At 43.0% G+C, this 11,424-nt stretch overlaps 2 long non-coding RNA genes across 4 annotated transcripts; both read right to left on the reverse strand.

Moving 5' to 3' along the window:
* Positions 1–1,185: 1,185 nt before the first annotated feature.
* Positions 1,186–7,130, reverse strand: LOC129626245 (uncharacterized). Of its 3 annotated transcripts, XR_008701864.1 has the most exons (4): positions 6,531–7,130; positions 6,115–6,267; positions 4,393–4,505; positions 1,186–1,477 (listed from the first exon to the last, which is right to left on the reverse strand). It is a non-coding gene; the product is annotated as an uncharacterized LOC129626245 (long non-coding RNA). The 3 variants fall into 3 exon arrangements; XR_008701863.1 differs by lacking the exon at positions 1,186–1,477 and having other exon boundaries at positions 2,243–4,505; positions 6,115–6,255; positions 6,531–7,125; XR_008701862.1 differs by lacking the exon at positions 1,186–1,477 and having other exon boundaries at positions 2,244–4,505; positions 6,531–7,125.
* A 1,940-nt stretch (positions 7,131–9,070) lies between these two features.
* LOC129626246 (uncharacterized) lies at positions 9,071–10,678 on the reverse strand. Its single transcript, XR_008701865.1, has 3 exons — positions 10,547–10,678; positions 9,704–10,301; positions 9,071–9,577 (listed from the first exon to the last, which is right to left on the reverse strand). It is a non-coding gene; the product is annotated as an uncharacterized LOC129626246 (long non-coding RNA).
* Between the last annotated feature and the right edge of the window lie 746 nt (positions 10,679–11,424).

The raw sequence follows: 11,424 nt of genomic DNA on the forward strand, positions 1-11,424 counted from the left end.
TGACTAATGAACTCTGTTGACCTAAACATGCAGAAAAGCATTTCAGTTCTGAGTAACTTAAAATCTCTAGAGCAAGGCCCTGTAGATTAGAAGAGTTATTGGAGGAGCCACAAGGAAAGAGGTGAGGCCAGAAGGTCTCCTCCTCCTACGTGCAGTGGGTGAACTTGGAGACGAGGTGATGTGAGAATGGAGAAACTATAACACCGCGTCAAAGCTTGCCTGGGGGTGGACAGGGCTCAGAGGGACAAGCTGTGCCCTCAATACCCAGTCACTCATCCACACAACAAAGTCCACAGAGCACCCGCTCCCCGGCAAGCTCGCCCACAAGGATGACAGAGGCAGTCCTTTCCAAGTCACCACTTTGCAAGCTCCCTTTTGTTGATGTAAAAATAATAATAATAATAATCAGATTATTGGAGGTGGCCTCCTTATGACAGAAAACCACAAAATTCTGTAAAGCAACTATCCTTCAATTAAAACAGTTTTTAAAAATATAAATTTTAGTGAAATTAAAAAAAAATCAACAGTTAGAAACCCCAATTAAATAGAATTGAGACCAGCAGGGGGCGTTCTCACGCCCTGTGATGACAGCAGAGCCCCACAGGAAGAAGACAGACTCCCTCTCTTTCCTGCTGGGGACTCAACCAATGACAAGCCCTGAACTCCTTGTTCACTATGGCCCTCCCATCCGACTTCCCTTCCCCTCTATAAAATCAGGCTCCTCCCCTTTTGTGCAGTGACTTGCATGTAGTCCCCCATGGTTGCAGACCTCAAATTGCAATTCTCTGCTGATCTCAAATAAACTTCTCTTTGCAGGAGAAATATTTGGCTGTTTCTGATCAATATTAGGAACACAGGCACCCATCAATGTTTCTACTCTCTGAGTTACTAAGTTTTCAGACCATATCCAAGAATCAGCTTGACCTTTATCTATTGTTAAATTCTCTTTGGAAAAAGTACATATATGGGATTTGGTTAGAGTTGCCTTTATGTTTTTCTATGTGTTTGAAATCTGTAACATTAAAATAGGTAAAAGTGAAAGATGATTTCATAGACTAAAAGTTTTCCATTTTTTTTAATTGTGGTAATAATTTCACACATACAGGAAAGTTTTGTTTGGAAAGACTTTCCTTACTGAATTGTCTTAAAATTTGTATTGAAGATCAGCTGACTGTACACTTATGAGTCTATACCTTACATTTTGTTTCACTGATGTATTTATGCTGTGTCTTAATTACTTTATCTTTTTAAATTTTTATTTATTTATTTTTGACTGCACTGGGTCTTCACTGTTGTGTGTGGGCTTTCTCTAGTTGCACCAAGTAGGGGCTGCTCTTCATTGCAGCGGCTTCTCTTGTTGCACAGTTGGTGCTTAGTTGCCGAGGCATGTGGAATCTTCCTGGATCAGAGGTCAAACCCAGGTCCTCTGCATTAGCAGGCAGATTCTTAACCACTGGACCACCAAGGAAGTTCCACACTTATGGAAAAGTTGAAAGAATAAGAATAGTATTAAGAAAATCCAATTGTTCCCTTATTAGTAGTATTTTTCCCCCTTCAGTTTATCATTTGCTCTAATATTTTTTCCCTGCATTGTTTGGGGGTAAGTTACATACACTAAAGCTCTTTATCTCCATAAACATCACTTCCTAACAGTTTCACAGTTATTGACTTCAGTAAATTTAACACCATGCTATGCTTTTATCTGGGCTTCCAGATGGAGCTAGTGGTAAAGAACCCGCCTGCCAATGAAGGAGACATAAGAGATGTGGGTTCAATCCCTGAACTGGGAAGATCCCCTGGAGGAGGGCATGGTAACCCACTCCAGTATTCTTGCCTTGGAGAATCCCATGGATAGAGAAGCCTGACGGGCTGCAGTCCCTAGGGTCACAAAGAGTCCGACACAACTGAAGCGACTTAGCGTGCACGTATGCTTTTATCTAATTTAATCTATTATTGGGCTTCCCTGGTGGCTCAGTGGTAAAGAACCTGTCTACCAATGCAGGAGACATAAGAGACATAGGTTCGATCTGTGGGTCAGTAAGATCCCCTGAAAAAGGAAATGCAACCCTCTCCAGTATTCTTGCTTGGGAAATCCCATGGACAGAGGAGCCTGGCGAGCTACAGTCCATGGGTTTGAAAAAAGTTGGGCACGACGTAGCAACTGAGCATGCATGCATGCCATCTATCATCGGTATCAGTGTTCCAGTCTTGTCTTCTTAAGTTAATAATGTCCTTTATAGAAAATTTATTCCCTCCAGCACACAACTGAATCCGGGGTCTGTTGTTGCATCTAGCTGTCATATCTCTTTCAGTCACCTTTTAATCTAGAACATTTCTGTAGCTTTTCTTTAAGTGTTTGAAGAATGCAGCTCTTCACCCCTTTTTAAAATAGAACATTCCTTGCTGTGCATTTGCCTAGTTTCTTCGTGATGAGATGCAGGTGTACCTTCTTGACCGAAACACTACACGGGTAATATACCCTTCTCGGATCACTCCTGGAGGCATGTGGTAGTCCTCTGTTCCTCACTGGTGATTTTGATCTACAGCATATGATTTGCTGTTTTCTTCTCCCTTTCAACCAACAAGTAGTCTGTCGGGGGAGACACCAAGCATCTCACCAAATTGCCTGGATTGAGCATCTTGATGATTCTTCCCTGATCCAGGCTTTACTGTGAACTTTCAGCTCCAGCACACCTTTTACCTTGACCAGTGAGCCCCCAGTTATTTATCACTTATTCGTGGTTATTACCTATTAATATGGACTCATGGATTACTACTTTCCCCATGGCTTACAATGTATTAACACAGTTATTGGGGTGCTCACATTGTCCTGGACCCAGCCTGTGGAAGCCCCATCAAGTTGGCTCCTGAGTCTTTGTGACAGACCATAGGTGCTTTTTCTTTAAACCTGCATTGTAATAATAAATTCTACGATTGCTGAAAAAAAATTTTAATAAAAGTGAATTGAAAAAAATGCAAGTCTCCCCTATAAGAATTTCAGGCTGCTCTGTTGTGCCTTGAGTTGTATTGCTTATAGTCCTTTTTGTTATAAAGGTTTTTTTTCAATAAATTAAACATTTCTTGAGCATTCATGGTATTAATATCTTATGTTTGCAATAATCTATTGAGGCACAAAGGGATATTGAGGATAAAAGAAGTGTAATCTATGGTCTTATATTAAGGAATTGATAATAGCTATAAACAGAAGATCTCTTTCAGTTCAATTCAGTTCAGTAGCTCAGTCGTGTCCGACTCTTTGCGACCCCATGAACTGCAGCATGCCAGGCCACAGCTCCTTTAATATTTGAATAAGAAATGAAGGCAAAGCAATCATAATAGTCATCAGACGTTAAGTAAAACCTCCAACTTCTAATCTTCAGTCAGTTTGAAACCCAATCAGTTTGACCTTGGTGCCAGTCCTGCCATCCTGAGCTTTCCCAGGGGCTGTGGACAGTCTGAAACCCACACCCTCCACGTTCCCCTGCCAACAGAAGCATCGAGAGATGCTAGTGGGTGGAAGGTAAACACATGTCTATTCCAAGAAGCCAGTGTGCACCTGCAGACACAGACAGCTGTGGGTGTTGCCTGTGGTTACCAGCTGTGCACTGAGTACCCCCCACTTCAGGAAGGAAGGACTGGTGGGAACTTTTCTCTGATCCCTGTCATTCCTATCTTCCTTATCTTCAGAGGCTAAATTCCTGATTTCAGTAGTAATCTCACTAAAACTACTTAGGTGTCTACCATTTTCCTGACTAATACCATGTGACTTAGTTTCTTATTTTTTAAACTTTTATTTATTTATTGTTTATTTCAGCTGCGTTGGATCTTCATCGCTGTGCATGGGCCTTCTCTCGTTTCAGCCGGTGGGAGCTACTCTCTAGTTGTGGTGCGTGGACTTCTCATGTGGTGGCTTCTCTTGCTGCGGAACAGGCTCTAAGCACGAAGGCTCAATAGTTGGGTGCACAGGTTTAGTTGCTCGTTGGCATATGGGATCTTCCTGGACCAAGGATCAGACCTGTGTTGGCTGCATTGGCAAGTGGATTCTTAACCACTGGACCATCAGGGAAGTCCAATTTCTTATTAATTTGCCACATACTTATATAGCATTTACCATGAGCGAGGTTTTACAAATATTCACTCATTTCATCCTCTTAATAACCCTACAAAGGAGGTAAATCTTATTGATAGGCACAAAGGTAACTTGCATAAGGTCACAAAGCCAGGAAGCAGCAGAGCTGGGGCTCAAACCCAAACTGTTAGGTTCTGGAGTTCATGCTTTTATTCTTATAACCTTCGCAAATAATAGCTGTGAGACTGTATTTGTCTGCTTGAGATGTTATAACATAATACCATCATCTAGGCAATTTAAACAACAGATGTTCATTTTCTCACAGTTCTGGAGGCTGGAAGTTCAAGATCAAGGTCTGGCAGTTGGTTTGCTGTGAGAGCTCTCTTGTTGACTTGTAGAGGACTGCCTTCTCACTATGTCCTCACAGGGCTCTTTCCTGGGGTGGGGGTGAGAGAGAGAGAGTTCTCTTGTCTCTTCATACAAGAAGTACCCCTATCAAATTAGGGCCCCAAGCTTACAATCTTATTTAATCTTAATTACTCCCATAAAGGCCCTACCTCCAAATAGAATCACATTGAAGTTAGGGCCTCAACATGTGAATTTTGAGGGATTCAAACAGAGATGAAAATAACAGCAACAAGCAGCCTTGCCCACTGTTGATGGAAATCATTAGTAAAGGGTCTATAATAGAAATGAAAAGGAGTCTTATTCATGCCAAACTGAAGACTACAGCCAGAGAGATATAGATTCAAAAAGCCCTTGAAATGTGTTCTCCTGGGCTACAAAACAGGGGAGGTTTTAAAGGAAAAAACTGTAAAATCACAGCAGTTGTTCATCAAGAATTAAGATTGGAGCTGCAAGAAGTAAGGAGGCTTGCTAAGCAAGGATTGGTTGTGATCTGAATTGGTCATGTAGTTACAAGAGGAGACCCTGAGACCTAAGGTTGCAGCTGGCATCTGCCAGCAGACACAGTTATGAGAACAGCTGGTGATGTCCTTGAGTCTGATATAGTTCAGAAAATTCAAGTTCCCACGAATGCAGGAAAGTGCCTGAAATCACATCCACAGTGGTCACCGGCTCCAGCTGGGTGCCTGAACCACAGTGACTCCAGTCTGATTTTCAAATGCATTCTTTCCTTTAAAGGTTAAAGCAGATGTACAGTGCATGTTTAATGGGCCACAAAACAGGCTGTTTTAGTTACCATAAAGTTTAAGTTTAATCATGTATAAGCCAAAATGACTTCCTCACATCTCAATAGATAAGAACTTCTCCCATCACTACATCATTATGTCTTGTGGCCCTGAGAATGCAGCATCCTGTTCCCTAGGCTCCAAAGGAAATGCCTGGTTCATTTTTTTTTTTTAACCTCCCTCTATCATGGGACTGTGTCCAAGTTATTTGATCTTGCTGAGCCTTGCTTTCTCCACCTGAAAGTGGGGGTAGTAACACTTATTCTGTAAGGTTGTTGTGAGTATTAAATAAAACAACAACACAAATTTCATAATCTAGTCCCAGCCACATAACATCTACTCCATATAGCTGTGCCCCCTGTTTTCAGTTCTCTTCAAATGATACTTATCAACACAGCATGTCCACCCTAGTCCTACTTTTTCACCAGCATCTGTGGACGTTTGTCCACCCATAGGTCATGTGAGAGGACAGATCCTAGCCTGGCTCACTCTGCCCTACTCTGCCTCTCTGAGCAAGCTTTACTCTGCAGATATAGGAGGTGGAGACCGTATACTCCACTGTGTGTACAGCTGGGGTCCCCCGTGTACACACCCAGCCTCCACCCAACAGCCACACCCATGCTACTTGTAGAAGGTGAGGGAAGACAGAGGCTGCACTTCTGCTGCTTCTGGAAGCATTTGATATTTCTGAGGTGGGAGGAGCCGAGACGTGGGCTGAAGGCCCCCACTCTGAGGTGGGAATCACCAAAAGCAATCCCCTGCGACAGCAAAAGCCCTGCACTCTCAGGACCTACGTGGGGCGGCAGTTCCCTGGCTCTTGGATTCACATGGTGACCGAGGAGGCAATTTACTCACGGGGCCAGTTCTGCGATGTTGGTCTTGAAGTTAGCTCTGAAAGTTCCACCAGAGTATTCCTTTCCGGACTTTTTGAGGATTTTGCCGACCCAGTCCCCTGTAGAGTCCCTTTGTGCTCAAATGTCCTGGAGTCATCACCACCTAAAGCAGACGCTGTCTCAGACAAGTGTGCAGAGATCAGGTTACGCGGTACCTGAGGATATAAGGTCTATGGAACTCACACCCTGAAGTTTCCTCTGTGCTTGCTGTGGTCACCCCAGTGCCCAGAACTGCCCAGCAGAACTGCCCAGTAGACACTTGTGAAACTGTTGACCCAACATTGCCCCTTTATTAATTATTGATCCCTTATTAGTTACCTGCCACTGCCTAACTAATTACCTCACATTTAATGGCTTAAAACAACACACATTTGTTACCTTGCAGTTTCTATGGTTCAGGACTCTGGGATCAGTGTGGCTGGATGATTCTAGGCTGTGGTTATCTCAAACCTAACTGGAGGAGGCTCCCTTGCCATGCCCCCGACCCTCACCCCAGGCTGTTGCAGGAGTCCCCGTTCTTCACTGTGTGGACCACTTCCAGCTGCCGGAGTAGACTCACAGCCCTGCACTGTGATTCTCTCCCCACGTTGTCCCTATCAGAGATCAGGTGATTGACTTTCCCATATGAGTGATTCAAGGGTGAAGCAGACAGAGAACCACATACATCTGAGACCCAAGCTCCAATCTCTGAATAACCTACGTCTTAGAGATGACATCTCATCTCATGCCTATTAAGGTGGCTATTATCAAAAAACAAGAACAAGTGTTGGTGAAGATGTAGAGAAATCAGAACCCTTGTGTACTGCTGGTGGAAATGTTAAATGGTGCCACTGCCATGTAAGTCCATTTGACAGTTCATCCAGAAAGTTAAGCTTTGAATTATCATATGATCGAGCAATTCCACTCATAAGTATATACCCAGAAGAATTGAAAGCAGGGACTTGTATGCCCATGTTCACAGCTGTGTTATTCACAATAGCCAAAGGGGGAAGCCACCCAAGTGCTCCTTGATAAACAAGATACGGAATATACACACAGTGGAACATTATTCAGCCCTAAAAAGGAGAGAAATTCCAAAACATGCTGCAACATGGATGAACCTTGAGGGTATTAGGCTAAATGAAGTTAGCTAATCACGAGAGGACAAATATGACTCCTCTTGTAGGAAGTACCTAGGATAACCAAACTCACAGATAAAGAAGAATGATGGCTGCCAGAGGGTGGGGGCAGGGGGAAATGGGGAGCTGTTTAGTGGGTGCCGTGTGTCAGTCTGGGATGAAGAAAATGTTCTGGAGGTAAATGGTGGTGATGGTTGCCCAACAATGTGAGTAGAAGATGCCCACTCACAGCTCCTGTGGGTCAGGAATCTGGGAACAGCTCTGCTGGGTGATTCTGGGTTTGGGCCTCTCACAAGATAACTGTACACTGAACTGTTGTACTGAAAATGGTTAAAAGGATCAGTATTACATACATTTTACTACAATTTTAAAGAGTAAATTAAAAATAAGATAGAAATGACAGCTCATCATTTCTATCAAATTCTATTGGCTAGAAGTGAATGACTAGATCCCGCTGACACTCAAGGAGAGGGAACTAAGCTCCACCCCCTGAGGGGAGGAGTGACACAGGATTTGTGGGGGTGTTTATCCACCTCCACACCTGTTCAAGGCTTCCATTCCAAAATAGGCACAATTGGTAGAAAAGTAGAAAAATATACCAGCTACTCAAAGTATGAATCACAAACTACTTCGGGGTGGACTTCATGCGCAGGATAATCCAAAAGGCAAGGATAAGTGTTCCTCCTTGGGTTGTACTTCGATTTATCTCTTTATAACCATGGGCCCTGACACCTAAATTGGTTTACCTCAGAGAGTAAAATACTGATAAGGAGATTAGCATATGTATAAAATAGATTATCCAAACAGTGAATTATTCTTTTAGAAAATTCTATAAATCATTTTCACCTCTATCTACACGCCACTCTACCTCCCAAGACTATCAGGCAATCAGGCTAAAGGTGTGCTCTAGCTGAAACAACTAAGAAAAGAAGTGTTCAGTTATGAACTGACTCTTTGCAACCCCATGGACTGTATGTAGCCCACAGGTTCCTCTGTCCATGGGGTTCTCCAGACTAGACTACTGGAGTGGTTTGCCATTCCCTTCCTGACCCAGGGACTGAACCTAGGTTTCCTGCATTCCAGGCAGATTCTTTACCATCTGAGCCACCAGGGAAGCCCAAAGAAAAAAAACCTCTAACACAGGGAAGTGTACTCAGTATCTTCTAGGAGTCTATAATGGAATATATATATTAATGAATCACTTTGCTTTACACCTTGCTTCTGTCACCAGTCACATCCACAGCTGGGTATTCTTTTTGCTTTGGCTCCATCCCTTCATTCTTTCTGGAGTTATTTCTCCACTGATCTCCAGTAGCATATTGGGCACCTACTGACCTGGGGAGTTTCTCTTTCAGTATCCTATCTTTTTGCCTTTTCATACTGTTCATGGGGTTCTCAAGGCAAGAATACTGAAGTGGTTTGCCATTCCCTTCTCCAGTGGACCATATTCTGTCAGAAACACAAGCTGGAATCAAGATTGCCGGAAGAAATATCAATAACCTCAGATATGCAGATGACACCACCCTTATGGCAGAAAATGAAGAGGAACTAAAAAGCCTCTTGATGAAAGTGAAAGTGGAGAGTGAAAAAGTGGGCTTAAAGCTCAACATTCAGAAAACGAAGATCATGGCATCCGGTCCCATCACTTCATGGGAAATAGATGGGGAAACAGTGGAAACAGTGTCAGACTTTATTTTTCTGGGCTCCAAAATCACTGCAGATGGTGACTGCAGCCATGAAATTAAAAGACGCTTACTCTCCTTGGAAGGAAAGTTATGACCAACCTAGATAGCATATTCAAAAGCAGAGACGTTACTTTGCCAACAAAGGTTCGTCTAGTCAAGGCTATGGTTTTTCCTGTGGTCATGTATGGATGTGAGAGTTGGACTGTGAAGAAGGCTGAGCGCCGAAGAATTGATGCTTTTGAACTGTGGTGTTGGAGAAGACTCTTGAGAGTCCCTTGGACTGCAAGGAGATCCAACCAGTCCATTCTGAAGATCAGCCCTGGGATTTCTTTGGAAGGACTGATGCTGAAGCTGAAACTCCAGTACTTTGGCCACCTCATGCGAAGAGTTGACTCATTGGAAAAGACTCTGATGCTGGGAGGGATTGGGGGCAGGAGGAGAAGGGGACGACAGAGGATGAGATGGCTGGATGGCATCACTGACTTGATGGACATGAGTCTCAGTGAACTCCGGGAGTTGGTGATGGACAGGGAGGCCTGGCGTGCTGTGATTCATGGGGTCACAAAGAGTCGGACACGACTGAGCGACTGATCTGATCTGATCTGATCTGATTGCTTTACACCTGAAATTAACACAATGTCGTAAATCAACTGTATTTTAATACATTTTATTTTTTTAAAAAACCTTTAAAAGTAAAAAAGGAGAAAGAAAATTCTACCTTTTATGATTTCAAATCAAATGTAATTACCTGAAGGACTGCATTTGAAGTGGCACAGTATTTGCAAGGCATTCAAAATTTGCAATCTGTGATTTTGTTGACTTGTTAGGGTAAGCATATAAAACCATATTCTAGAGGTTTCTTGATAGATTTCCCTGTGATCACCCTGGGCCTCTCAGTCACAGAAAGGAATAGGCATGATCTTAGGCTGGGGGTGGTCATAGGAGAGGGCGTGGCTGGAGAGAAACCCCTGCACCTGTAATTCCTTTATTAACGTCTTTAAAGTCCTGTGCAGGGTAAAAATCAGACGGAGCTCATTCTCAGGGCAGGATTTCCACTTCTTCCCAAAGGAATATACTAACAAAAGTGTTTTAAATAAGTTCTCTCAAGTAGTTTAATTTTTCCTCTGTATAATGAGGATTTTATTGTTTTTCTCTCTTATTTGTTCATCTATTTCTTTCTTCGTTGCTTTTTCCTTTCTGAAGAAAGGCCAGACTATTTCCAATTTAAGCCAGCACCTCGAGGCTTTTTGTAATCTTGTAGCTGCTCTCCTTCCTCTTCTTTTTTTCTTCCCCAGAGCGTATTACAGAAGGATTGCAGCTATTTCTTAATTTTAAACAGTTGCTTTCTGGGGCAAAAAAAAAATCAAGAACAGAATAAACTTTAAAAAATCAGCACCTGTCGCTTTTTATCTTTTTAATTTGTCATTTGACTTGCCTGTGGTTTCATCTCTTCCAGGAGACAACAGATCTTTATCAGAAGAGTTAACTTACATTATGGCAATTTTTAACACAAACTGGGATTTTGATGTATTAGGGACTTCCTGTTATTGCCTTTCCTCAGATCTCTCTTTTATCACCCCAAATATCTCACCTCCTTTTCTCCCCGTTTCTTCTCCTCTCTTTCTTTCTCTCCTGGGGGTAAAGGAGTATCAACCATTCCTATTTCTATTTCTGGCACTCACTGACAGTCTTGTCCCTAGAGGTTACTCCATTGCTCAGTAATTACCCTATTTCTATATAAGCACAGGTGCCTTGGGTTCAGAGGCCTTTTCCTTCTGTCTTTAAGAGGGAATGGAAACAGCTGAGGGTGTTTCATTTGGGGAGATTTGCTAATGTATATTTTCCCACTCCTCTGCTAGTGGAGGTGGAGACAGGAGTTCAACCGAGTAACAACTAAAAATTTTAAAAATTGCTGTGCTGTGAACTGGAGCTTGTTTGACCTGGGCTCATTTGACTCCCCGACATCACATCAGTCAATTGAACCCCTCAGACTCCAAGTTCATGTCCCTGGATTGCAAAGCCTTCAGTTCTTAAAGGTTGTCATTTTCAAAACAAAACTAAGCACTAATTACCAGTTTAATCATTTATCTTCTGACATTAGCTCAATGTTTTAACCATCAATAAGCCAAAGTCCCTCAAGAAGTTTGTACCACACTAAGACAGAATTTTGTTCAAAATTCTGAAAGCGTGGGCTGTTGTTTTCTGGACAGTGAAGCAGATATCAGTGTTGAGACTTGGGTCCCCAGGAGGCTAACTCTGAGCTGGAGATGAGCAGGCAGGATGTTTGCGAAAGGGAGGCCCCGGCACCAGAGGAAGGAAGAGCAAGGAAAGAAACAGGACTGGGCAACAGGTGACAGTGGGCTCTAGGCCATGCTTGAAGTCCCCAAGGTGTCTCACTGAGAGAGGCCTGGTCAACTGGTCGCTGGACGTGGGCCCTGTCTCAAATGTTCTAACATCTTTCGTGGCAAC

This window comes from Bubalus kerabau, chromosome 13 (genome assembly GCF_029407905.1).
Source record: "Bubalus kerabau isolate K-KA32 ecotype Philippines breed swamp buffalo chromosome 13, PCC_UOA_SB_1v2, whole genome shotgun sequence".
Lineage (NCBI taxonomy): Eukaryota > Metazoa > Chordata > Mammalia > Artiodactyla > Bovidae > Bubalus > Bubalus kerabau.